Raw genomic sequence first — 27,994 nt, 5'->3', positions numbered from 1 at the left:
TCCAACTGGCCTTGTCACGGGCTTACTGGGGTCTTTTGTTGGGTTTGTTGTTAACTAAATTAAGTGAAGGAAATACGTTTCCCTGGTGCCCCTGAAGAGACATGTGAACTTGGACAAGTACCTTGACTCACTGGGATATTGCTTCCTCATCTCTAAGACAGTGGGCTGGACACCTGCCTACAAGGCTCCTTCCAGCTCAAAGAGTCATATGTCATGGGACAGCTGGTCCTCTTCCTGTCCCACCCAGGGGGTGGAGCTCCATCTCCTTCACTGAAGAGGGCTCGGGTCAGTTCACAGAATGGTTGATGGGACTGAGCCCTGTGCTTCCAAGGAGGAATGGCTTCTCCCCCACATTCCTACAGGTCAGACAAGTATTACTTTCAAGAAGGGCGGAGGGGTACAGCTCAGGGGGCCCTGAAAGCGCCCCACCAACCCTGTTACTTTACAGATGAGGGAACCCCGTTCCAGAGTCAGCCATAGCTGCAGGCAGTGAGCCGCATTCACGGCCATTATAAGGATGGAGAGTTTACTCGGGCCTCATTTTCTACCTCTCCTTTTCTTCCTTCTTCTCCTGTCGAGATGGGAGGGAGATGGCCAAGCCAGCTGTGAGGCCTCCCAGTGAAGTGGGTGCTGACATCAGTCACTCAGGAGCACCTACCTCCCCTCTCAAGCTCCCCCTGGAGGGTGGGACGTGGTTACCCCCTTGACCCCAGAGGGAGAGGGCTGGGGGTGGGGTGCCACTCCCCACCAAGGCCTGAGAGTCACCCTCAGCAGCTTATTCACTCTCTCGGGTGCTAAGGGCATGCTGCCTCCCACAGCCCTTCTCCTGACCGGCGTTTGGAACGGAGCTTTGGTCCCCTTGAGTTAGTGATGGTTTCTTCCACGTCTTATCCCCCGACACCCACATAGCAGAAAGGGAGTCTGTGCTCTTCATCCCCGTCCTCTTGCTTTCTCCATGCCTCTCGCTCACTGGGAGGCACTGTGACGTGCTGAGAACTGCCCCGGACACTGTCCTACGTTGTCTCATTGGACGCCTGCACTGTCCCTGCAGAACAGGCATTACTGTCACAGTTTTACTGGTAGGGGGCTACGACTCAGAGTGGAGAGAGCACTTTTTCAAGGGCACACAGCTACTAAGTGACAGGGCTGGGATTCAAACCCACACCTCACTCCCAAGACCACACCAAGCGGCCTCCCCTACACACAGTAGGTGCTTCACAGACCTTTACTGACAGATGGTACTACACTTGTCAAATAGCAAATCCCCCCTGAGATAATATATTTAATGTATATTAATTATAATAAACATTAATATCATATAGCGATATAAATAACATAGGCAACACATTGTTAAGTAATATATAATTAATTATATGTTATAAGTAATTATACATTTTGTATAAATACAAATGATTAATATAATTACTATTAATTAATAATTCCTATTATGAATGAAGCACCTATTATGTGCCAAGTAACAACATTCACAACATGCCGTGAACTGGGCACTTTATTACCTCCATTTTACAGCTGCAACTACTGAGGCATGAAGAAGTGACTTGCCACAGTCACCCAGAAAACGAGTGCGCTGCTCTTCAGCCTAGCCCTGGCAGCGAGGCCCCGCCCCTGGCCTGCTTGTTGTCAGGAGACCTCAGAGAGAAGCGGGGCTCTCTGCCTGTGCCTCTCCCAGGGTTCAGGAAGAAGGTGCTGCTGTCAGGACGGGAGGGCTGGGGGTGGTGGGGGTGGTGCTTGCGCTTCAGGGACGCGGCAGCTAGCACGGCCCTGCACCCAGCTGATAGCTGCAGCCTGGCTAGCTTCCTACCTGGCCTGCGTCAGGCCCTGGCACGAAGCCTTGCCTAGGGGTGCGCGGTGGGGGAGGGGGTCGGGCTCTGAGTTCTCCTCTCGTGGCCCTCAGACCCCTCCCTACCCCTCAGCCCCTCTCCTGGGTCAGTGCAGTTCCCTCCCCCCCTCGCCCCCCACCCCTGGCCGGCGCCAGCCTCCCTAGCTTTAACCACCAGCAGGGGAGGTGGGCGGGTGCGGAGGTCGGGCTGTGGCAGTGTGAGAATGCGGAGGAGAGGCGCGGAGAAACGGGCTGGGGCCGGGAGAGGGGGTCGGGGAGGACAGAGGGGTGGGGTCCTTGCGAGGGGAGGGGTCAAGGGCGCCGGGATGCCCCACAGGAGGGCGATGGCTGCGGAGAAGGAGAGAGTGCTGGACACCTAGGAGAGAGGGACGAGCTATTCTGTCCTCCGGGGAGAGGACAGAACAAATCGGGAATAAGGACAGGGGCTCTGGGGCACAACTTGGGAGAGGGCGCAGGGGTAAGGGGGCTGCGCTCGTGGTCGGGGTGGAGTGGCTGTGGTTACATCATGTTCCTGATTCTGCTTTCTCAGGAATCAGGCCAGGGGGCTGGCCGAGAAGGAGAGGTGGGCGAACCAGTCTGAACCGGCCGGGCAACTCGAGGGGCGTGGGCCCAGCAAACTGGGGTGCTGCCCAGCACCCTTCACCCTCACCACCCTCGGGAATCTTTTGTGAATCCGCCCGGATGGTTTTTACAGTGCCCCCTCCCCATCCTGGCCCCACCCTCTCTCCTGACTTGCTTTCCTTTTCCTCCCCCTCCCTGTAGGCTCCTCGGAGTAATAGGTTGGCCGAAGGGAGGCACTAAGCTCCTCTATTCTCCCACTCCCGCCCCTCGTGGAGAATTCAAATCCTGTGCGTGCCTTTCCTTTCTCTTTCCCTGCACCCGCCCAGCCCCTTTCCCCCAGGCCCTCTGGGCTCAGCGAAGGAGTTTAGTGAATCAGCCCCAGAGGCCCTCCTTCCCCTACCACACCCTTAAGGGGCCTTCAGGGCCCCCACTTCTCCTCCAGTCCTCAGGGCCCGATGCCCCCTGGCTGCCAGGCCCCTGCTGGTAGGGAAGGAAGATTCACGCTCTGTCCGCATTATGCACGGACTGCTGCAGTGGAATAATTTCCACCCTCACCTCCCAAGTAGTTGCTCTCAGCTGTGGAATTCCAAAGGCAGGACACCAGGTTGGGGGGAGGGGCATATATGGGGCAGGGGAGGCCTTTCAGGGATCCCTCAGATCACCTCAAGAAGGCCACCACAGTCCCCCTTAGACCCTCCAGTGCCCTGTCCCTTGTCTTTCTCCCTGTGGCCAGTTAAACTTCTCCTTCATCCCCAAGGCTAGAGTTCTTATATTTCCAGGTAGCAAAGCACAAGTCCTCCCTGTGGCAACCGGGAGCTGCGTGGGTTGCTGAGCTTGTAGCTTTTACAAGCTTGGAGCCCTGTGATCAAGATTGCCGCTATCTGTAAATTGGAGCTGTTATCCAATAGATTAAATTACAGGGATCTCCAGTAGAACTGCACCACAAGTATCATCAGTCCAGTCCTGGGTTTTATAGACTGAGGCCTTTGAGACCCAGAGAGGGGAGTGACCTGCCCAGGGTCACACAACTTGTTAGTGCTAGAGTTGGAACTCCGACCCACCTCCTAGCTCCCTTTGCAGTGTGCTTTAGTGTTAGGGTACCTGCGTGTGAGGACCTGGCTTAGCACCTGCACCGCACAGAGTAGATACTGGGTAAATATTGCTGAGGCAAATGAGCCCTCAGTGGTGAAACTGGAGAAATACCTTATTTGGGAGAAGTGAGACGCCCACCCCTCCCCCACAGGCTTGGAACTCTAGCCCCTTCCTACTGAGCGTGCTAGTGAAATGTTTCTCTGGCCAATAGTAACCACCATTAGGAACCTGGCATCAGCTTTGGTCACTTCAAGCCCAGTCATTGTGCCCAAGGAGTCTGTGGGTCTGGAGGTAGGTCTGAGCCAAATTGGCAACTCCAGGTCGGAGTGATTAATGCTGGGACTCTTTTCCATTCATTGCCTTCCGCCAATATCTGAGCAGGTTGCAAAAGGCTGAGGCATGTCTGTTCCTGCAGGGGCTCTTGTCATTCTGGGGCCCTGCCAGGCATTGTGTTAGGAGACCAGAGCCTCAGGGCTAGAGGCCCCTGTTGCAGGCTCTGGGCTGCCCCTGGCTCTGGGGTCCTGCCTGCTAGACCCCAGCGGTTCGTGAGCCCTGCTATGGCACCTGGGGCTGGAAGAGCAAAAACGGGAGAAATTCAAGCCAGGCAGTCTACTATTACCAGTTTTAATAAGTATCAGGAGGGGAAGTAGGCTGAAATGATTAAAATAATACTTTTGGTTATAGTAGAAGCTCACAAACTTGGATCTTAGAGATTTGGAATTTAGGATAGTTGAGCTTGTCTGTAGTAAAGTTCACCTTTGCACTGTCAGTGAACACAGAGCCCAATGAATAAATGAACAGTACACATGTGACTTTGAACAGGTGGGAAGGTGTATGTATGAGACTTTCTTATGATGACAAATTTTGACCAGAAGCAGGTCAGCTCCATTCACCTTGGTAAGCATTTTATTTGCACACATTTATTGGGCATTTCTTATGTGCCAGACCCTGTGCCAAGTGTTTACAAGCACTAATTTTTTTGGATCCTCATGAGAACCCTATGAGGTAGGCATTATTCTTCCCATTTTACAGACAAGAAAACTGAGGCTGCTAATTGGAAGACTGCCAGGATTTACACCAGGCCAGTGTGGCTCTAGGGTTCGTGCCCTTAAACACCACATGTTCACTATTTTCTGTGTTAGGACAAGGGGGATAAGAGAGAAAAAAATAAAAGGGGACAGGCCACAGCCCCTGCCCCTCCGGATGTTTCTGATATATTAAACACAGGGCCTGGCATATAGTAGGTGCTCAATAAGTGAATTAATTAGTTAAGCAATGGTGAGAACATGGGTTGAACTCCTTGAGGGCAGAAGCGGGTTTGAATTTTTCTGTGTCCCCCAGTGTTTGTGCATGATAAACATCAAATAACCAGTAAAATGCAGGAAGTGAGGGCGGGAGAGGTCAATGAGTCTAGTCTGGGCCTTTTCCAGATGCGGAGACTGGCCCATGAGAGGGAAGGGGTGTGCCCGAGGCTACAGGGGTTCTTTGTCGGCTGGTCGTTCCATGCAGCGTTCTGATACCCAGGGGTGAGCTGTAGAAGGCTGTGCCTGACACTCTTCACCTTGGCCTCTCCTTGTCATCCTCTGCCTTTGGAGTCTACTCTCTTCTCTTCCCACCAGAGTAGGAAAGGGACACGGGACACTTGCTCTGTGTGTTTGTTTAATGAACAAACACCCCTCCCCACTGCCAAGTCAATAATGAAAACCAAGAGAGTCTTGCAGAAGAGGGCCCCCAACAGCCATTCGGAATTCTGCAGCTCTGGCTCCAGAATGCTTCCTCCAAACACAGATGGAAGAGTTGAAAAGGGCCTTTAAAGTTCATTACCCCCTGTCTATTTCCCAACACTCTCAATTTTACTGATGAGAACAGTGCGGACCTGGGAGGAAACAGTAAGCCACCCAAGGACACACAGCCCCTTCACTGCGGAGCCCGGGCTAGAAGCTGGACACCTGCCTTGCACTTCAGGGGACTCTGCTCCTACATACAGGGGCTCCTGGCTTTGGGGAAACATGGCTCAGTCCCGTGGTCATCCTGGAGCCTGTTGGGGCCAGCATTAGGAGAAAGTCAGCCAGGGCTGGTTTGCCTGACACTTTTGCAGCCCTCCCCAAAGGTACACCACCCGTCATTTCTGATAGGTGCCCTTGGCAGCCGCTGAAACAGATCCACCAAAGCAAAGAAAAGGAGGAGCAGGGGTCAGAGCCAGAAGCTGGTATTTGCTCCTGGTGGCAACCTGGACATATTGAATTTGTCTGCTCATCCGGCCCAGATACCATCTCGTTCCTGCTTGGCACTGCTCTGTCCAGCCTGTGTGTTCTTCCTTGGCATAGTCCTTGAAGGGAGAGGAAGTGACACTGTCCCCAGGGCACCGGGGAAGGTTGCCAGGTGCCTGCTCCCCACGTTCCCTGTGGCTCTAGCCCCTCTCTCCACCCCCAGAGACACCTCCCGCTGACACTGGATGGAACTGGAATTTCTCCCAGAGGATGGGGCACACCCTAGGGATCTTGCCATTGGTCGGTTTTGGTTTGGGGGCTAGAGAGGAGGGCTGTGAGCTGGCAGTTTTATGTGTTTAACATGCTTATGTGACACTTTAATATGTGTCAGGGACTGTTCTGAGCACTTTACAAGTACTGGCTTAGGTAATATTTGTGTACCGATGGCTTTGCAGATGAGGAAACTGAAGCAGAGAGGGCTGAAGAACCTGCCTGAGGTCACACAGCGAGGAAAGGCAGAGCCTCGATTTCAGGCTGCCTTTCTGCTGGGACAACCAGATTCTTGCCATTTGGACAAGTAATTTAACCAACCCAGTCTCAGTTGCCTCTTCTATCAAAATGGGGATAATAATATCAACCCTACATTCACCCGTCATATAGAACTGTGAAGGGATCTACAGACAGGAGGGCTGGTTCCTATCCAGCCATGTCCCAGCTGAGGTTGATTCATCCCCTGATGACTCATTACAACCCCACCCCCACCCCCGCCACTGCCCCCACCATCAGCAGGTTCTGTCAGCAATGGCCTTTTGGGACCAGTGGCTTCCCAAGGAAAATGCTGGATCCCCTTTGCCCATAGTGACTTTCCCACGTTCAATCCCAAACCAAACTTATTGTCTAGATGGTATTTAAATAATGTTTCTATTATTATGATTGATATTTATGATTCTTGCTGTTAATGCCCTTGTTTGTTGAAAAGCACTTCTTGGTGAATACAGCAAAGGCCACATAGGGGAGGCCAGCTGAGGCCCCAAAGCTCTGCTCACCCAGCGTTGGTGGCTCCTTTGCCCCTCCCCCTTTGCAATCACAACATGCCCATTTCCGACCACTAGTTAACTTTTCTGAAAGTCCCAGCCTGTGTTCAGAAGGTATGTCATTCCACCACCAACACAAAAGGCTGAGGAAACCCTCCAAGTGACAGGTAGCGGCAGTGCCTGCCGAACTGCTGCTGGACAGAGCCCTGAAGGGGCGCCCTCGCCCCTCCCCCCGCCCTGCGCCCTCCTCTCCACTCTTCAGAGTCATTCCCACAGCAGAGAACAGACATCTTCTAGGGAGTACTTAAACTTTACTTAGAAATTTGTATTCCCTGCTGCTCCCGAGTACCTGCATTTTCCCCATCGGAGCGAGGAAAGGAAAAAGGTGTGATGTGGCAATGGGCATGCTGGGAGCTCAGAAAGCGTTGCAGGGCCCCTCACGCAGCCTCGGGCAGTGCTTGGTGATCTTAAGAACACCTGTACAGTTCACTTTAACCAACTGAAACCTGGTGGACACATCGGCCCATGGAAAAATGAGTAATGTTTAATTCATTACAAGGAGACAGCAAGATGGTAAAATGATAAACCTTTTGTACCCTGTACTTTTTGAGTGCCTTCTTCTATACACTAGATTTAACTTGATCTTCACAAAGATCCTACAAGGCAAGGTTTGCCTGTTTGACTAATGCCTGGAGAGGGAAATAACAAGTCCTAGAGGAAAAGAAAGCAGAGTCCCGTGGGGCTAGTGTATTTCCCCTACTCTTGACTGCTGGGCACGTTGATAGCAAACCTGTGGCCATGCTGGATAAGCACGTGGCTCTTGCCAGTGTCTGCTTTCGGTGCTGAACTTAAGCCTGACTCCATCTTCTCTCTTACTTTTCCCTGGCCTCATTTTTCTTTCTTATTTTTTATGTATGTTTATCTTGCATTGTAGGCACATTCATAACGTAGTTCAAATCCTCCTGGAATAAGACAGGTTATAAATGCACGCGTTCCTACACCCAGGATGCTGCTGTTAATCATTTCATAAGACCCCCTGTGGAGGAGATAGCTGCATTTGGCCAGCAGCTTCTTTTGTAACCGTGGACCAACTCTGTTTCCCCAGGGGGGAAGCAAGGGTGTAGGTCTGTGGGGGCTCGGGGGAGCCTCGCAGCCCTGATGGTCTGAGCATGCTTCTGTTTCCAAGCCTGCTGGAGTCACACAGCTCCATCGGAGATACAGTGAGATATTAAAGTCAGGTTTTTCTGGTACAGCTCTGTTTGCACTAAACCCGTGGTTCTCAGCCTTGGCAGGGGAGCAAAACCCGGCACCTGGGAACACCCGCCTCCCCCCACCAAAATGAAAGAAATCATTTAAAATTTCACAGAAATAAAGTCCACATAACATACTAAGAGGATATTGGAGGTACAAGGAAACCTCATTTATTTGCCTACTTCCTCCAACTGGGGCACAGACAAGAACCTGAGAGTAAAAGAAGACAACTTCGAGCCCCTAAAAGAAGCTGCCAAACACACGCTCTGAACGCTTGTTCCCTGGGACCGCTGTCATTCAGAGGCCTGTTTGCTCTTGTTTTACGCACAATTCTAACGTATTTGGTTTTCTAGTTTCACGCCTGTGTGAGACCGTGTAGAACAACTGAGAATATAGGGCAGAAGCCTGCTGGTGAAAACGCAGTTCTGTATCAGCTCTCTCTCCCCCCCACGTCTAGGGGCTGTGGGAGGCAGCCCTGGCTGACGCCGGCCACTGTATGGTGAGGGTTTCTCTGGCTGCCTGTTACGCAGGCTTCTTTGAGCAATTCACAGAAAGAGACCAGGACTTAAGCATTCAGAAGTGACTGTGTGGCTCAGAGGGTTATCTTGCTTAATCTGAGTACACAGAGGCCAGCCAGAGAGTCTAGCAGGTAAGACTTGAAATGAGGTGGCAAGAAGTGCAGGGTTAGGGGACAGGGCCAGTTTGTCACAGAAAACTGCCCGCCATAAAATGGCCAGTGCGGAAAACAGGGTAGGAGAGTTGCCTTTGTAATAGAATCATAAACACGTAACATTTTTTTCAATGTGTGTATATGCTTTCGAGATCAAGAAACACAAACGTGTTGTTTTCTAAAATGAAAGGAAATACAAGACCCAAGAGGACTGCAGAAGCAGGAGAGGGAACCCTCTAAGAACCGAACAGGGTGGATTTGGGGGACGCCTTGGAAGAAAGCTGGGGGGTTGCCCTGGCTTCTGGGACAGTCACTAGCCACAGTCTCCTGGGGGTTTGGCTCTCCCTGGACAAGCGCTGTCCTCATCCTGCCCCAGAGAACAGACCCAAGGCTCTGAGTGCAGAGCGCTGCCCCACCCTGCAGAGAGCGTCTCCCTGGCCTGGGTGTCCCCGTGGCTCGCTGGGTCTTTCGTAAGGGGCTCCTGTCACCCCCGTCAGAGCCGGGATCTCCCGCAGACTGTTCCCTCCTGCCTTGACTGACCTCCTGGCTCTTCAAATGGACTCCTGACTCCTGGTCATGCCTGCTCATCAGGACCCCAGGGGACAAGGCTGCACATCTGGCACTGACATGCCCCGACCTGACCCCTGCTTGCTCACTTTGAACGCCTGCTGCTTTCTGTGCCCCAAAGGCCTCTCAGACTCTGAGCCCAGCTTTGGCGTCTGGATTTGACAAGACTTGCACTGTCCTTCCCTTCAGGTTTTCCCAGCCATGACCGTGGGCCACAGCTTTCACCCTGTCCACCCCCACCATCCTAGCCCCACCTTAGGGGCTGACCATACCTCTTGCCTCCTGCGTCGCATGCCTTCCAAGCTCTAGGGCTTCCAAAATCAAGGTCAAAACCCAAGAGAGAAGAGTTAAAAGGGCCACTGATTTTAATCAAAGGCTCATTCCCACCTTCATCAGAACCTCACAAGAACACTCGAGGCTTTGGCCTCACCTTCTACAGTCAAATTCCAAAAAGACTTGGGTCATACCTCTGGTTGTACCTGCAGTGAGTGACTCCAGGTGGACTGAGTCACAGCGCTGTGGCCAGCTGAAGCTCTTCCCTTTTTTACAGCTTGTGAAGTTGAAAATCTAGATTTAGATCATTCATCGACACCTTTGCTTCCTGACATGTAGTTCATGCTACATCTGTGTTTCCTCCCTCCCTCCTTTTCTTCCTCCCTTCCTTCTTCCCTTGCTCCCTCCCTTCCTTCCTTTCTTTTATCTTTCCTCCCTTCTTTCCCTTCCCTCCCTACCTTCTTCCCTTCCTTCTTCCTTCCTCCCTTTCTTTCTTCCTCCCTCCCTCCCTTCCTTCCGTCCTTTTTTCTTTCTTTACCTCCTTCCTTCCTTGTTTTCCAGTTGATGATGGCAGTGAGCTCCCTGGGCCTTTTCTATGCCCCAAATATTAGGTGGCCCCAACAAGGAATCCGGGCCCTTGACCCTCTGTGCTCTGCATTATCCGGCAAGAGGCAGAGAAGCAGAAAGAGCGTGGGTCAGTCCAGCCCCCTTCCATTCCTTGGCTGACTTCGGCAGCTTCTCTAAACTCCCTTGGCCCCCATCTGTAAAATGGACACACTGATACCTTGGGGGCGTGTAAGGGTGAAATTTTTTAAATGTTTACAAAGCCTTTTGTCTATTGTCTGACTCAGATGCTCAATAAATGGGAGGTACTACTATAATATTATTAATTTTTTATGAATGTAGATAAAAAGTCTGGGTAATTTCAAGTATATTCACTAAACCATCCCTTCAAAGGCAAAGAGAACAGTTGGGTAAAGATATTTCAGGTCCAGCCCTTTTGCAGGAGACCGAGATGAAGCTGATTACTGACCACAAGACATGACTGCTCTCAAAGGCTCTAGCTAGCCCGGACTCCAGGATCCAGTCCACCTGGCTTCCAGCCCCGACCGTTCCTCTTATATGTGAAGTCACTGGCTGCAGTGACGTCCCATCGCCGGGCCTCCATTTCCTCTCTCGTGAATGGGGAGGCACAGCCCTGCCCAGAGCACCGTGGGGTTCTGGGCTACTGAGGAGGAACCAGGCTAACACCTGCAAAGCACTTAGCGCTGGACCTGACACCCTGTGCTTGAGAAGGGCTCCCTATGGTTATTCTCAAGAGTGTCCCATTTTACGCAAGAAACGGCACTGGAAAAGTTGTGAAACCAAATCCTGTCTTCCCACTAACAGATGTCGTCACTTCATGGAGGCTTTATCTTTGTCACCGATCATCCTTGGAGGGCAGTGACGGAACACCTCAGCGCCGGGTTTACCATCTCCTCCCAGCTCCACTGGCTCCTTGTCACACAGTGGAGAAGAAGAGTTAGGTGGCACGGATCATGGTTTCTTGTCTGGTTGCTACATGTAGATTCTATCTGTCTATCTGTATCTGTCCATCGCCTAGCGGAGAAGGACCACCTGAAATGATTTCTTCCGTCCTTGCCATGGGTAGAAATATATACACACATAACTCGCACGATAAACAATTTATGTTTCTAGTTGACTTCTATCTGTCAGCTGAATGTTGTTTTTTGAACTCCTGGGGGAGTGTATCAGAAACGTTTTTGGAAATCTGATGAACATGTGGGCTGGCTCTCCAGAAAAAGGAACATACTCAAACAACTTCACACATGATTTAGCTGGGGGTAGAAGGGTCCTCTGAAGCCCACCAAGACACCCTGTGAAGGGCCCTGCTGAAGCCAGAGCCCAGCTTTCCTATGGAAACCACCCAAGTCCAGGCAGCAGCAGAGGGCCAGTTAGGCATGCATTCCAGGGTCCTTACACAGGAGCTCCCCGGTCTGGCAAGCCAGGCCCCAAACACCTTTCACTGCATCTTTCCTCGCGGGGCACCCGCTGCTCTGGCCAGTCTGGCTGGCCTCAGTCCCTCCCTTTGGCTGTCACCTTGCCTTTGTCCCACTGCGTCCCCACCCACTTAGCTACATCTAACCCATAGTTCAGTGTGTAACGACCTCCTCTGAGTAACCAGAAGGGAGTGTGTGGAGCTTAAGCAGAAAGAGGAGAGGCAGAAAAACAATGAAAAGCACTGAAATGTGAGCTCCTGGCATGGCTGAAGTCAGACCTGGCAGGGAGAGCGGGACAGAGGGAGAACGATGCACCAGGCTTATTTTTCCCCTGCTGCCTGGTTGGAGATCAAGGAAGCCAGCAGCGGCAAAATCTCCTTGGCCGGTGAGCCAGAAAACCCTGGGTTCGTGTCCCAGCTCCGGCACTGACTGAGTGTGTAACTTGGGCCAGGTTGCAGGTCAATCAACAGTCCAGCCTCACTTTCCTTATCTTTAAAATGAGGGTGGACATGCTGGCCGTGCTGTAATAAAATTGACACTCTTGAGCATTGCAGGTGTCAGTCCAAATGTGCAGCCTTTCTGGAAAATGCAATTTAGCACTATGTGTTAGGAACCGTGAAAAGGTACACACCCCTTTCATCTCTCTTGTGAGAACCTAATCAAAGGCAGTAACCCACAATGCAAGGGAAGTATGCATAAGGGTGTTCATCCCAACATTACCCGTAATATAGAAAAGCCCCAAGTGTCCACAAGTAGTGTGTGGTTATGTGTGTAATAGTGCGTCCACTCGCTGGTGTTCTGTGCAGCTATTAAAAGTGGCTGATGCAGAGAACATGCTTAAGGTACAATCCAGCAGCTGGAAAAAATTCCTCCTGCTCCCCTTGCTGACCTGCCCATCACACACCTGAAGGACCTAGGTCAGTGACAGTGGCTCTTCGCAGCACAGACTCTCAACTGGGGCCCTACCCAGCAAGGTCAAACCAACCGATTACCAACCTCTGCCGCTTCTGTGACATCAGCGTGCATCCCCTAGGAAGTCAGTGAAAATGGTGATCTGGGGTTCAGATTCTGATTGAGTGGGCCTGAGGTGGGGCCCAGGAATCTGCATTGTAGCCATTTTCCAAGAGACTCTAGCAGAAGATTAGAAATCTGTATTCTGAGAAACACCACCATGCTTCAATCACTGCACCTCACATACATGTACAGCACACAGTCCAGGCTGTTACCCCTCTTCTCTTCATCAGTGAAAGCTCAAGTCTTTATCAAGGGCTTCTAAGTTACTCTTGTCCTGGAACTCACCACAAAGTGAGCCTGCTAAATAACCACGCCGGAGAGATGGCTCTTCAGTCTCTGCTCTGAGATGCCCCAAACCGCATCTACAGCCTCCAACCAGGGCCTGGTCTACCTGTTTCACTGTGGTTATGGTAAACGGGTCTTCCCCTCTGTCTCACTCTGGTTTCTCCTACTTGATTTGAAGTCCAGAAGTACTCTGAGCCACCTTATACCATTCCCAGGATTAAGACCAACTTGTGAGGTGGCCAGTGGGGTCTGAGTTCAGGTCCTGGCTCTGAGCTGCCGTTCTCTAAGAGGGGGGTAATAATGTATGGATTTGCAGGTTGTCGAGGATTAAAAGAAATAATGCATGTGAAGCTCTTAGCATAACTCTTCAGCTATGCTAATTATGATTATTTCCCTGTCCTTGGGGGTTAACAGTGAGTCTTCTCTTTGATGTGGTTTTTGTAGGAGGTCAAGTCCCTTGTTTTATTCTCCATGACGGCCATTCAATTCTGCCCCGTTCCCCCATCCACCCTACAAGCCTGACTTTGAACTTAGGGAAAACGCCAGCTTCAATGAGAAGGTCCCTGCCACCCTCACAGCGTGGTGAAGGTTGCTGTGCTGACTCTCCAGTCTGGCTGGTTCGTCTGGCCTGGGGAAAGGCTGTGGACTGTCCTCGCCATACTGCGTACCCCCAGCAATGGCTCGCTGCCCAGCAGAAGGGGTGAGGCCGACCCCTGCTAGAGCACCTGGGGCCAGTTAGAGCAGACACTTCTCTGGCAGGTGCCGGGGCCTGTTTGCTGCTTTATCCAACAGAGAAATGGCTGGCACACGCCCTTTCCCCAGCTAGCACTCAGCCCCCAGCCCACCTGCCACCCCTCTACTCACCGGTCCCCCTCACACAGGACACCCACACAGGCACGCCTGCACACACACACAGCCCTGCCAAACCTTCCCCATCACTGTCACCAGGGAGATGTCAAACACCAGTGAGGGGACAACTGGGCCCTTAGGAAGTGTCTGCTATGCTCAAAAGATCCCAATCACCTGAGTGGGGAATAGGGCTCACACATTTGCAGGCCTCGGGAGGGGCAGGCCAACGTTCACGGCATTCACCAGGGGAACTTGCGTCAAGGCCAGAATGTGCAGCTAGTGCAGCCTGGACCTCGGCTCCCCAGGCTCCCTGGGCCCGCAGGGTCCTGTCCTACAGGTGTCAGTTAATATTAGTCGAGTTAGTTGTTTGTCTCGATTGAGGTTCTTAGTTGTTGTGGGTTTGTTTGTTTGTTTTCTGTGTATAAATGTCCCCTTAAAAGTAAGTTTCTCTAGAAGCACAGAGCTAAATTCTCCCCTCCCTTCACAGGTCAGTCTAGGTGACCATGCTAAGGAAGAGGGACAGCTCTGGGAGCACTGGGCGAGGAGTCAGGTAGCCAGTAGTCCATGGGAGTGTGACCTTGGGCAAGTCACCTCCCTGCCCTCAACCCCATGTCCTCACTCTATATGGGAATGGGACAGTGACTTGGTCTCATCCCTCTGACTCACGGTAGGTGGGTATCTGTTTATTGTCTTTCTTTTCCTGGAAGGTCACCCCATGAGTGCCCAGAGATGTTGTGGTGCTTACCGCTTCATAGCTAAAGCCTAGAGTAGTGGGGAGATGGGGGAAAGGAAGACAATCAGTACATACCCGTGCAGGGAAGGGAAGGGAAGGAAGAGGGGAGGAAGGAGGATAGAACTGCCTCTCCTGGTTGGTAGTTCCCCCCTTCCTGGCCATTGCCCCCTGTCCTGGCTGAGCCGTTCCCTACCCCCAGGTTCCCAGCCTGCGCTGGTGGTGACAGGCTCAGTCACCCAAAGCCCCAGCCGGGCCTAGCTGAAGCTCTTGGCACCCTCCCTCCTCCCACTGTGGGTGCCTGACTGTGCCATGCAATATAATCTGAGAGGAGGGTGAGGCCCTGGCAGCCCCGGGGCCCTGGGCTGTGAGCAGAGAGTGCTGGGACCCTGCTCGCTCACCCTGTCTATTGTGCAGCCAGCCCAGCTGGGAGCCTTCTCCCACACCCCAGCCAGGCAGGGTACTTTCCCTCACTTCCCCCACAGAGAACAATCCATGCACCCTGTGCTTAGCCAGCACCTCCCTCTGAGGTCAGGACAAGCTCCGGCTGGTCTCCCTGCACACCTGAGAAGGGGGAGGTGGCTCGAGGATCAAGGCCTCCCCTCTGGGCCTTGCCTTCACCCTCCAGCTCCTGCAGGACAGGTAGCCAGAGGCCAGCTGGCCACAGGACTCGGCTTCTCTGGATCACCTCGTGAAGAAATGGAGGAGTTTGGGCAAGGTGCTTGGCACACTGCCAGTGGGTTCCAGCTGCCTGGGTCCACCCCGCTAAAGAAGAGCGCAGCAGCGTGCGGGGCCCTGGCCACTAACAGATTTGGAAGAGCTTGGCCACCATATATAACGCCTTGGCCACCAGGGCGTTAACAGCCCTGCATAGGCTCATTTGGTAGCTCCTCTGCTGTCCTTGCTCAACAGCAATGGGTAACTATTTCAAATCTGCGTTTCAATACATTTCAGTGAAACCTGATCTATAGATCAAAGCGATAGGGCCTCGTGATTGCAGTGAACTCCCGTGTGGCAACAGTACAAACAGAAGACTTGGTAATAGCAAGGGTTTGGAAGCTAGAGGGCCAGGAAGGAAGAGGCTGGCATGTCCCTGAAGGGCCACCTCTTCCTCTTGCTCCGGCTGAGTTTTCTCTTAGTTTTTCTCAATTTTTTTTCAACAAATTAAACATTTGTTGAGCACCTAAGAAATGCACAGTGGGGTGTCAGATGAAAACTGTGTTTAATGCAGTGTGCACTGTTCCCTCCAGAGAGAGAGAGAGAGAGAAGGACAGACAGACAGACATTGAGACCAACCGCCCTAAACTGCTGTGATGCTACAGCTGTTAGCCTGTCTACTGTGGGGAGACTAGGAGTGACCACCCCGCTATCTCCCAAATTTCCTCTAAGATGGAAGAATTTCAGACCTATTTTTACAACACATTTCATATGTTCATATTCTCTTAAAATTATATATCTGTATATATAAATTTTTGAAAGAATGAATCTACTAGAGTTTTTCATCCTTAGCTGCAAAGGTGTCCATTCGGCCACTCACTCACTTTTAGATCTGGACCTCACTTTTCTCATCTGCAAAGTGGAAATAAAAACCCCTTCTTGGTCCTATCTCAGACCATCCTGCAGGTCAACTGGGATAACAGGGCTAGACTGCCACTAAGGCACTGCAGGAATAGAAGCTGACGTCATCGAGGGCAAGGCCCTCAGACCTGGTGCTGGGGGAACCCGGCTGTTGAGGGTGGAAATACCCCAGTGAAATCAGCCCTGCCTTGGTCTCTGGCTGGTTCTGTCCGAGGCAGGAGCTGCTCCCTCTAGACAAGTTTCTATGCCGGTGCAGCAGCAGGCGCCGGGGGGCTGACCTTTGCTCAGTCCTTATGAGCTGATTTTTCTAAAGAGTCAGCAGGGCTGACCACAGAAGCGAAGCCTCCTGAAAGCCGTCTCAAGTGCATTATGGCCAGGATTCTCTTCCTGTTTGTTTAGTGGCACCCGCACCTTCTCAGAGAATGAAGGTCAACCTGCCTGCAGAGCAGCAGACCTGGCAGGACTCATCTGTGTCCCCATGTACAGAGGATAAAGCGGAGGACCTGGGAGGGCATGGGACTTCCCCAAGGACTCACAGCCGACCAGTGTTAGAGCCAGGACTAGATGCAGTCTTCTTACCTCCCAGATCTGAGGTTCTCTTTGTCCTGTACATATATGTCAGGGCCTACTGTATACCAGGTACACACAGTGAAAAAGATATACTAGGTCCCTATCCACAAGCAGCCTGCATTTTAGTGGGAGGGACGGTCAAAAATAATTCAACATAAGCATGTAGTTAAATAAAAGTGTGCAAGTTGCATGAAGGTCTGAGATAGATAATGGGGAGTAGGGTCCCTAATGTACCTGTGGTGGTCACACAAGGCCTCTCTGAGGGGGTAACATTGCTGCAAGACCTGATGGAGGGGCGAGCATGTCAGGTCGGTGAGTTCGCGTGTGTGAAGTCCCACCACAGGAGGGAAGAGGAACTCCGAAGTTTTGCCAGGGCCTGGCGGCTGGGGGTGGGAGGCAGGGGTGAGTGTGCCGAGAGAAGCGGGGATGTGGCTGTGCCTCGTAGGCCATGGTGACCAGTTCAGGTTGCACTCTAAGTGCCCCGTGACATAACCAAATGCACATTTTAAGGAGATGACTTAGGAGCCTTGTGGCTCTGGACTGGAGGCACAGGACAGGCATGGAAGCAGGGGCCCGGTTAGGAGGTCCCTACTGAAGTCAAGGGCAAAGGGGGTGGTGGCTCAGTCTAGGGCAGTGGTGGAGGAGGTAGCAGGAAAGGGGCTGATGGGAGATCTATTTTGCAGCTAGTCTCCCAGATGGATGGATGGGCTGGGGTGGGGCTTGGGGTGGGAAGGAGAGGGAGGCAGCAAGGGTGACGCCGCGTTTCCGGCTTGAGTAACACTCAAGCCCAGTGCTATGTGCAGTCTCTAGGGAAGGCTTGCTCGAGCACTTTACCAACGTCCAACCTCCGTCTCGGCCTCTTCCTGGCTAATAATAGCCTCTCAGTTCAGCAAGGGTCATCACCGGGCCTCTTTAGTAGGTGGAGAAACTGAGGCACACACCAGCAAAGTAAACTGCTTCGTAGAGAACGAATTGTAGAAACCAGACAAAGAGCCAGAGCTGAACCCCAAGGGTGGCCTTTGGGTACCAGCATCCCAAAGACCCAGATGTCATGTCCACTTTTATGATTTACCAAGCCATGTGACCTTGAACAAGTGATAAGACCTCTCTGAGTCTGTTTCCTCATCAGTAAAAAGGGGAAATAAGATCACCCACCTCATGGGGTGTTGGAAGGATTAAGTGAGGGGCAGACCCTCAGTAGGTACCAGTTATTTACTATTTCTAGGTCACACAGACCATCTCTGCATCCACATCTTGATACGGGTGCACACAGACACTGTGGGCATCCGTCTGCACGTGCTCTCGCAGATGCTGCCTCGTGCCTGTGTCACAGCTGATGCTCAGGTGCCACTAGGCTTCAGGTGAAGACAGTAGCAGATTTGCTCACTGTGCCTCTGTTCAGCTTCTGAGCCAGGTCTGGCGGTTGCGGTGGGTGCTTCCATCCTTCCTGGAACAAGAGTGAGATGTGGGTTTGGAGACAGATGTGAAAGCCAGGCGCCTGTAGTTTCCCAGTGCTCTGACTGACCTGACCCAGGAAGGGGGGCAGGGTGGGAAGAAGAGGGGGTAGAGGAGGCTGAGTAAGAGGGAGGAGGCCAAAGAGGGCCTGGGGAAGGGACCACATCCCCAAAGGAAATGCACAATAACAGATCTAGAGTCTGGCCTGCCCAGAGCTCTTTCTGTGGGTGGCTTTGAGAGCCTCTCCTTTATGACTCCTTTATGGTCCTATTCCCAGGAGGCAGTTGGCACGGGGGTTGAGGGGCTGAGAATAGGGAGGTGAGGCTGAGGGGTGGTGGGGCAGGGCTCCCCACTTTTCGCCCAGAGCTGTTCTGAAGGGTGTGTCCCAACAGGGCACACACACACAGTGATTAAGGGGGAGGGAGGAATGACATTCACAGTCCACAGCAGGACCCAGCCAGTGGGTTGGACAGTAGCCAGCTCTCCCCAGGCTCTTGGCTGCAATATCATCAGCCTTGGCACCACCCACTGGCCTACTCAGACACTCCTTCAGGTCCAGGGGCTGGAGGGCCCCCTGGGTGCAGGCAGGGCTGGGCACTGCAACTCTCTCCCACCCCTTCCTGCAGCTTCCCGCCTCCACCACCCCCTCCGCCCACATCCAGCTCCAACTGGGTTTGAAAGGGGTGCTCCAATCCTCCCTCCCTCTATAGCAGGACTTGCTCTGCACTCCCTCCTTTCAGCCCGAAGATGTATCCATAAACTGGTTCCACCCTGTAGACCCCAGCCTGATGCTTTATCTGCCGGGAGAACCCTCTAAACCAGGCGTGCTGCCCCCTTCCCCAGGCTTCCCTCCCCCCCACCTGATGTGCCCTCCTGCTCACTGCAGCACAGACTCCCAGACCTGCGTAGCCCACCTCCTGAAGCCCTCCCCTGCTGAGCCCTGTCTTCCCGACTCTTCTGGGCTCCTTGGCTGCTCTGCAGAGTGAGTGCCCTGTTCCTTTCTGGGCCCTGCCCCACACTGACCAGCCACCTGTTCTTCATCTCCTCACAAGACCGGAGGCTCCGAGGGCAGAATCCCACTGTAGCCGCCCCACCCACCTCCACATGGGCCATTGAGGAGAACCCCTAGGTGCACAACAAACACTTCTGGATTGATACTGATTCCATCCAGGTCATGTGTTGGCACCCTTACCTACCCGGTCTGGGATTGAAGTGTGGAGTTAAACTTGATTAGCTGCTTAATTAGTGAGTTTGTGAGCAAAGGGATTTGACTTTTCATTCTTTGGCTTGGGTGTTGTGGGAGTATGTGGGTTTGGATAAAAGTTATGGAGTCATCCAATCTGGGAATCTGTCCACCTGTTCAAGCGCCTCCCCTTCTGACCTTCAGTGCCTAATTCCCTGATTTAGCACCCCTGCCCCACACTCCCTGGCTCCAAGCCTCTCTGTCCCCTCACGATGCCATTCATGGCCCTCCCATCACCGCAAAGAGAGTCTGACAAACTCATTCTGGCCCCTTGGGGAGATGCCCCACCCCACCCCACCCCACCCCAGGCCCACGGGCAGGCACAGTGTTAGAATCAGAGGGAGACCCTTCCTGCCATGGTGAAGCAGTTCTGCCTGCTTGGCGCAGGCTGTGTGCAGGGTGCGCCCACGAAGGAATGAATCACTAACACTGGGATTTCAGGCAGGGGGGCACCTGTTGGAGGAGATAGTTTAGTCTGAACCATTGTCCTGGGATTCTGCACATCAGAACCCAGTCTTGGCCTCCATGGACCTTTGGGGTTTACTGTTGGCTTTGGGGTGCTTTAAGGGTCATGGGCTGCCCCTGGAAGAGTGGCAGAGGCCACAGAGGGCCAGGCCTCTCATTCGATTTGTGCGGATTCTCTGTGACACAAGGGGCAGCCCTGACACCAGGGAAGAACTTCCCCTGGCTCCGCCCCCATTTCTGAGAAGAGCCAGGTTAAGAACCAAGGAGTTACTGGTGGTTTCCCCCAGGTGAAGGTCAGTTTCCAGGGAGGGAGATCTGACAGCAGCTGGAGCCTCCTCTCTAGAAGTTTTCGAAAAGGGTGTGGGGGTGCTAAGGAACTGCTTGGGAGAGGGTGCTGGGCCACACCTCTCTGTGATTGGCGGTTGGCCCACCCCAAAAGTGAACTGTTGGATCGCTGGTTGGCATTTCTGAGTCAGTCTCAGAAGCAAGACAAAGCAAATGACAGCCTGTATGATTTGTGTATTGGGAGAGAAGTGTCAGAGCGGCCCCCACCCCGGCCTCAGGACCCCACCTGGGCCAAGCCCAGCTGAGCAGCCCTTCGGGACAGGGGACAAGGCCTCGGTTCCCAGCGTCCCTCAGGCGCCTCCCTCTTTTTTATTTACCACTCCAATGCTTTCTGCGCGGTGCTTGATTTGGTTAAGTCACACTCACGACCCTTTAAGGAGAAAACATATAATTCTGGTAATTTTATTGGGCGCAGGTTTCAGGCAGATGGAAATAAAATTGCCTCTAAAAATAAAAGACACGCAGAATTGAATAAAACAATAATAATAAAAAGTCGCCGCTGATTTGAGGGAAGTGGTAAGGCATGTTGTGAAGTAGTAGAGAAAAATAAGTAAACGGAGAACCCTGGAGAAAGGGGGAGTTTGGGCAGGGGCGGTGGAGGGGGGATCTCCACCGCCTCTGCCCCCATTTCAGCTTTACCATTACGAAAGAGCCTAATTTGCCTATTATAAAGTGAGCACAAAGCGCGGTCGGTGAAATCGGTCCTTGTCCCGCGCTCAGCAGTACAGGTGGACGACAGGGGCTGCTTGCCAAATACTTCTGGTTGGAGGGAGGGGTCGGAGTGCTTTCTCAAAACCACTCCTGGAATGGCTTAACTCGCCCAGCACGAATCAATGACAACCTCCCGCCGGCTGCGGCAGGCTCCCCTGAGCAGCGCTGCCGCGTGGATTCCCAGCCCGGGACCCTGGCGGCGCTCCGGACAGGACCCGGGCACGAGCGCTGCGCCCCCGGGGTGGCCAGGTGGGTCTTCGGCGGCCTCGGCCGGGAGCGGGGTGTGATCGGGGCTCCGGGAACCAGGCGGCCAGGCCGCGGGGAGGGGGTGGGGAGGAAGCCTTTGCGGGCGTCGGGGAGAGCTGGCGCGGGCGCCCCCACCTCCGGCGCTGCGGGCAGTCTCACCACCCGAGCGGGGACCCTTTGGCCCGGGGTGGCGGCAACCACAGGCGCTCCCCGGGCGGCGTCTGCGCGAAATTTCAAACCCGCGCCAGAGCTGGAGCCGAGCGCACCGGGGAACCCGGGGCTGGAGCCCCGGAGCTGATGGAAGGGCGTGCGGCCGCGGCCACGTACTTCCTAGCGAAATGCGAAAAAGAGTCTAGAACTCTGCGTGAAAAAAACTCTTTTCTCTTTCTCGTTGCCGGTGGCCTCTCGGGCAGGCTTTTGGGGGTGGGGACGTGCGAGGGGCAAGCACTCCCAAGGTAATGGTGGATATATGTTTTTAGTGTAAGTCCCCGCCGTCCCGCAAAAAGCTTGGTCCTCCCTAGTAGCAGATGCAAAACTTGCTGGATGGAGGGGGGAGGGAGGACAGAAGCCGTGGCAACTCCTGGCACAAGTCGAAGTCCCGAGAGGGGCAGAAATTAAAGCGGGGGGTTCTCTCTCCTCCAGGCAGAGGGGGAGTCCCGTCTCGGTCCGGGTTTGATCTGCGGCTGAGCTGGGTGGGTGGGGGACCCTTCCCTTCGCTTCAAACTGGGTGTGAGTGGGAAGTAACAACTCCCTCCCTCCGGATACCCCAGTCGAGCTGGGCTCTGGGGCTCCCGAGGAGGCCAGCGGCTGGAAGTGGAGATGGGGTGGCGGCGACCGGGCTCCAAGGGCAGTCATACCCGAGTCGCGGTCCGGAGCGCCTGGTTGCCTCGGCTGGGCTCCGCGGCCACGGCGCTGGCCTGGGAAGGGCTCGGGACAGAGCTCAAAGCCCCTCGCACCAGCGGCTGTAGCGAAGGCTCCCGGTGGTCCCGGTTCCATTGCCTCAGTCTCTGGCTTCTGTGCTCCTGGCTATAGGCGGGTGGGCAGGGGACGGCTGCCCTCTCCCTTTTAACTCTTGGTGCTGGGCGCTGCAGAGGAGGCAGCCTCTTTCAGGAGATTCACTGGCCCACTCACTGGTGGTATACCCCGTCCAATCCCTCTAAATGCAGACATTCGAAAATTTAAAGGAGGTGGTTGAAATGATCAAGCAGTTTTCTCCAGATTCAAAAGAAGATTTTGTGGAAGAGGAGGGCGAGCGGAAAAAAGGGTGAAGGCCTTGCCAGGTTCAAGTTTCACCCCCGCTCCTTCACCCAGTTAAGTCCTGGGGGATTAACAGTGTTCAGGAACCTCCTTTGTCTGGATCTTCTAGAAAGGAAAGTAACCGGGTGCCGCCCTCTCCTCTTAAAGCCCAACCTGGGCTACAAGGGAAAAGAAACCCATTCTCCCCCCAGAAAGACTGGGGTCAGCCAGCCTGTGCTCCTTCTCTCAGGGTTTGGTGCTGTTTCCTGGGCTCTCCCAAACTGCCACACTAAGGACCACGCAAGGGCAGCCACCAGTGTCCTCATCACCCCCAGTTTATAGATGAGGGACTGAGGTCCAGGGGGCCAGGTAAGTTCAGGGCTCCTTACACAGAACCACAGGACGTCAGTGCCACACAGGCCCCGAGGCCACCAGCTTGGGTTGCTGAACTCAAGGCTTAACCTGCTCTGTCAGCGCTGGGAGGTGAACCAGAGAGGAGACAGGCGGGGAGGGAGCGGATGGGACATTCAGGAGCCACCTACCCTGTGCCAGACACTGGACTTGGCATACATTATCTCTTCTAACTCACATAACCTGCGAGATAGGAATCATTAGACCCACTTTGCAGGTCGGGAAACTGAGGCCCAAAGGATAAGTTAAGTACGCTGTGCGGCTAGTTAGCGACAGCACTGGGAATCAAAGCTACCCATTAGACCACACATTTTTAGAATCTTACACTCTAGCTGCGGAGACAAGAATCACTCTGGTATAATTATCGCACAACACAAAATAGTATGCAAGTGGTACACAGAGTATTAGCCTCTCTGAACCTCATTTTCCTCCCATTCAATCAAGCGATCATTTACTCAACAATGGTTGTATTGTCTAACGCGTGGTGCCAGCCACCATGCTACATGCTGGGCGTACATCAGTAAGAAGACTGACCTCAGTGAATGGGAAGAGTAATAGTAATAGTATATCCTTCAATGGGCACTGATTGAGTGAATGAATGAGACAGTATGTGGGAAAGCGTTACAGAAGCATGTCCATGGAGGAGAAGCAGCAGGAGGCCCAGGTGAGGAGGAGGGGTGGGCAGCTGGAATGATGGATGAGCTGTCCCCGTGCTATGGTCAGGGCACATTGAAGTTCGCACAGTACCTGTGAAGCTGTTTGAGCCCCTGCTATTCAGATTATGGGTTTGTGATTGTAGGTTCCAAGATGGGCCTGTAGTTTGGGCACACCCCAGCTGGGGGTGACGAGAGCACCCGTGCAGGCTCCAAGAGGACAGTCTCCTCCCTGGAGCAGTGCCAGCGGGGCTGAGACGCCCCCTGAGGATCACCCTCCTCATGCACCAGCCCTGTTTCTCAGGGGCCGTGATGGCTCACCACTCATGCGGGCCTGGAGCTGCAGCTCCAAGCCCCTCATCTCAACGTGGGGGAAGCTTGTCCATGCCCACAAGACTTGGTAGCAAAGCCAGTTCTAGAACGCAGGTCTCTTGGCCATCCACGGTCCTCAGAGCAGCTCACACTGGCCTGCCAGCATGGTTTAGGGCTCAGCTGAAAAGAGTGTTCTTCATTTCCTTCCATCTCCATTTACAATGCTGTTTCCCAGTGCTCCTGTCTATCTCCGCTTTAGCTGACCTGACATACCTGTCCTAATAAAGTGGCGTTGGAGGGATCTCTGAGACAGAAAAGCCATAAATATTCCGGAGCATTTGGCCTGTTAACTCTCCTTCCATCTTGAGTGGTGTAACAGGTGTAAGATAACTACCTCTAAAATGAACTATCACCTCAGTGAGGAAGGTGCACTGATAAATCTTGCCTTGGAGCTAAGCCCGTCTGAGCGATGTTCTAGAGCCTTCCTTCAGAACTGACACCAGCCCGTTCAGGAGGGGGAAGGTAGGGGGAACGGGACAGGACAGTTTTCCTTCTTCTTCCTTTGAAAAAAAAAAAACTCTTGGTTTGAGATCACAAGATTATATTGCATTTCGTGTTGATGTTGTGGTGCCAGAATCAAGCCACTTTTCTCCCAATATTGAGATCATCAGCCTGACCGGAGCAGTGAGCAGCTGCCCAGCTGTCCCAGGTTTACAGCCGTGACACAGGTGTATCATTGCACAGGGACATTTGTGTGCTCAGGCCCTGCTCGGTCGTGCAGCCCTACAGGTCGGGCCGGGGAGAGAGCTGTTCAGTTTATTTTCCTGTGGCTGGGAACTGCGGAGATGAATAGAGGGAGGGAAATCTGGGGTTGAGAGATTGTTGCCAAGAGCAGTTTGGAGTCTCCTCCATATTAGTCAGAGATTGTGTTTTCCTTTCTGGAGCCGCCCGCCGCATCGTAACTTCCACGAAGGACTTTTTTCCATCTGGAGTGAGTGTGCATGTGTGTGCGTGCTTGTTAGTTTTTGTTTTGATTTTTAACTTGCTGGACTTCTCATGACTTAGCAAGAAAAAAAATAGCTTGGGGAGCGGGGTGATGAAACAGGCCCTTGATACAATGCATTCTTTATGTCATTGCTTAATAAATGTGAATACTGATAGACCCCGAGGTACCATGATGGAGTGAGATGGGTCATTCCTCTGAAGGGAGAGTTTATCTCCAGTGGAGCAAAATTGCAGCATAATATAACTTTCCCTGTGTACCTCTTGAGCCTTTGTTGAGAACAAAAGGAATGCATGCTCTCTTCTGTCATACTTCCTTTTATTCCATCTGGGAGGCCCCTCCATCTGGCTGGGCTTGCTTGGAAGGGGACCAGCCAGAGTGGGCCTCCTCTCTGGGTCCAGTCTGCACCCCTCCACCATGCAGGAGGCCAGCTAGTGAGAAGGAAGCTTCCCCCTCGGGGTAAGAGACCTTCCCCAGCGGTGACCTGGCTCAGGGCCACATGGGGTGCAGAAGAGGAAAGCTGGGATGACCGCAGCCTGTCCCTCCTTGGGCAAGAACCTGTGGTGTGTTGTTCTGCATTAGTCAATGAGCGAGTCCGTCCTCTGAACACTGAGTGGGGCAACACTGAGACTCTGAACTGGAAAAAAGCCCAGTAATAGAATACACGATCTATGCTGGCTTTTTCAAGTTAGATACAAACCAGAGGCAAATGTACGTGTGACCCTCCCAAAGGAAAGCACAGAAATGAACTTGACCTTCTGGAAAACTGTCGGCTACACACACATGCGTGCATGCATACACCCGGGGCTCTTGCTTTTTTGGCTGTGGATTTTGGCCGCCAATTCTATTAAGTTGTTTCTGGAGATACCAGGTTGCCCATTGGCCTTTGTGAAGTGACTGGTAAAGCTCACTGGAGAGGTGACGGTGATGTTAGCTCCTGCTGAGCCCTGCCTTCCTTAAGCCCTAGGGAAGTCTCCCAGAGGAGGTTTCTATTAAACCTAAACAACAGGAACTTTCCTGAGATTTTTTTTTTGAATAGCAGCTTTATTGAGAGGTAATTGGCATACCATTTACCCATTTAAAGTGTACCATTCAATGGCTTTTAGTATATTTACAAAGTTGTGCGATGATTACCACAATCAATTTTAGAATATTTTTATCACACCAGGAAGAACTGTGTGCCCATAAGCAGTCACTCCTTATTCCACCCCAAACCCCCAGCCCTTGGTCGCCAGTAATGCACTTTCTGTCTCCACATAGATGTGCCCACTCTGGACACTTCACATCGTAGGGCCATATACTACGTGGCCTTTTATGACTGACTTCTCTCACTCCCTTGGCCTAGTGTCTTCCAGTTCCATCCACTTTGTAGCATACCTCAGCGCTTCACTTTTGATACCTGATAATATTCCCGTGTGGCTATACCACGTCTTATGAATCACGTGATAGACGTTTGGGTTGTTGCCACGTTTGGCTTTTGAAAAACACTCCACCATGAAGACTCGCGTGGAAGTACGTGTGTGGACATAGGTCAGCATTTCTCTTGGATAGATAGATACCTGGGAGTGGAATTCCTGGGTCACGTGGTAACTCTGGGTCCTACTGCTTGGGAAGCTGCCAGACTGGTTTTCACAGTGGCCGTGCCACTTTACGTTCCCAGCAGCGGTGTACGAGGATTCTGGTTTCTCAACGTCTTCGCCAGCACCTGTTGACAACATTTGCCTTTTTATTTCAGCCATCCTATTTTCAAAGGTTTGCTCAGGGGAGAAGCACCAGGAAATAGTGTGAAATCAGCTTAGTCACACTTGCTTGCCAGGCCTTTGGTGAGAGCCTGGGGCTCCCGTGCAAGTCCCACAGCCCTCACTGGGTTTTCCCTTCAAGTTCCTGTGGGAGAGAGGGCAGGGTCCCCGAGTATGATGCGAATGTCACTGCTCTTATCCTGTTTTCCTGAGGAGGTCTGGCAATGGGGGCCACTCCCCCAGCCCCACTCTGTCCAGATGTGGCTGCTGATGGGAAGCCAGGCCCTGGGAAGGGAAGAAATTGACCTAAAGGAAGATGACTGTGCATTCTTAGACATGCTGTTCAATGTCTGTGGCTTTGAGTGGAGACTTGAATAAGACTCTAACCTTTTTATTCTCTGAAGTCGCCCCTTTGGGACCACAGAGAAAGCTGCTAGAGAGCCCTGACTTCTCAGCCAGGTAGTCGCTGGTCAATGCAAGGCCACCCTGTCCCTTTCTTGCTGGGGCCTTGAGCGGCTGGCAGGATCTACTGATATGTCCAAAATTGCTCGGTGCCGTTGGGTGTTCCATTTTACACTGGTATTTCAGGGGCATGGTGAAATAGTTTTATCCCATTGTTATATCTGTGAGACCGACTGGGGTAGTCTCTTAACAAAGATACAGTTGGGCCAAGTGGGATCTTTCATTTAGCTTGAAAGACTGAAAGATCACAAAGAATTACCCTTTCACCAGAACGTGCTGAGGTCCTGGTTAGCAGATGCTCTGTGGCATCATGTCGAATATGAGCAAACCTCAGCACCAGAAATCAATTCCAACAGCTTCTTGGAAGTCATTGTCATAGAATTTGGCCTGTGTGATCCCAGGAACAGCTGACATCAGGCTCTGCTACTAATTTACTCTGCACTTTCAAACTCGTACTTCATCCAGCCATTCCTAAACCTCACTAGAGGTGGCAACCACCTATGAAACCCTTTAAAAAGATAACAGGTGCCCGGGCCCCACCCAAGAAGTACTGGAAAGTAGAATCTCAGGCGAGGAGGAGACTAGGCGGCAGAAGGTGGTTGCGATGGAGTCTGAGAACACGGGTTGACCTCCCTGGGCCTTGGTTTCCTTACTCAAAACAAGAAATCAGATCAGACCGGTGTTCTCCAAAGGGCCTTGCTGAGCTGATTCAAGCAGAACAGGTCTGTGTGGGTCTGTTTTCTTGCAAAATTATATTTTTGCAAGGGAGGTCTTGGGTAGATGGTGTCTGAAGTTCATCTGTGATGACTCTGAGTGCCACATTTTCCAAGGACGGCGGTCCCAGCTTCTTAGAGGAAGGTTTAGCAGGAGTCGTGCACGTGGCAGTTACTCAGTGATGGAGTCTTGCCTTTTTTAAAATTTATTTTTAGAGAGGGGGGAGGGAGGGAAGAAGAGGGAGAGAAACATCGATGTGTACGAGACACCTCCATCAGTTGCCTCTTGCATACCCCCAGCTGAGGACCTGGCGGGCAACCCAAGCATGTGCCCTGCTGGGAATGGAACCAGCGACCTTTGGGTTTGCAGGCCGGCGTGTGATCCACTGAGCCACACCAGCCAGGGCTGGAGTCTTGCTTTTTTGAGGACAGGGCCTGTGCTGCCCTGGCTGGCC

The 27,994-nt window shown here is 52.7% G+C and overlaps 1 protein-coding gene across 4 annotated transcripts in view; it reads left to right on the top strand.

Moving 5' to 3' along the window:
• ZBTB7C (zinc finger and BTB domain containing 7C) overlaps nt 1–27,994 on the top strand; it is a 293,509-nt gene that overhangs the window by 187,988 nt on the left and 77,527 nt on the right. Inside the window, exons 1-2 of one of the 4 annotated variants that reach the window (XM_053912568.2) lie at nt 20,740–21,013; nt 22,497–22,615. The exons of 2 other annotated variants lie outside the window; for them this stretch is intronic. The gene's annotated coding sequence lies outside the window, so the exon portion shown is untranslated. Of the gene's footprint in view, nt 1–20,660; nt 21,014–22,496; nt 22,616–27,994 lie in introns of those variants that run through there. One more of the 4 variants, XM_053912567.1, reaches the window with a different exon arrangement.

This window comes from Desmodus rotundus, chromosome 10 (genome assembly GCF_022682495.2).
Source record: "Desmodus rotundus isolate HL8 chromosome 10, HLdesRot8A.1, whole genome shotgun sequence".
In the NCBI taxonomy this organism is placed as follows: Eukaryota; Metazoa; Chordata; class Mammalia; order Chiroptera; family Phyllostomidae; genus Desmodus; species Desmodus rotundus.
Note: the sequence above shows the minus strand (reverse complement) of the source record. Positions and strands in the feature narration are given on the sequence as shown.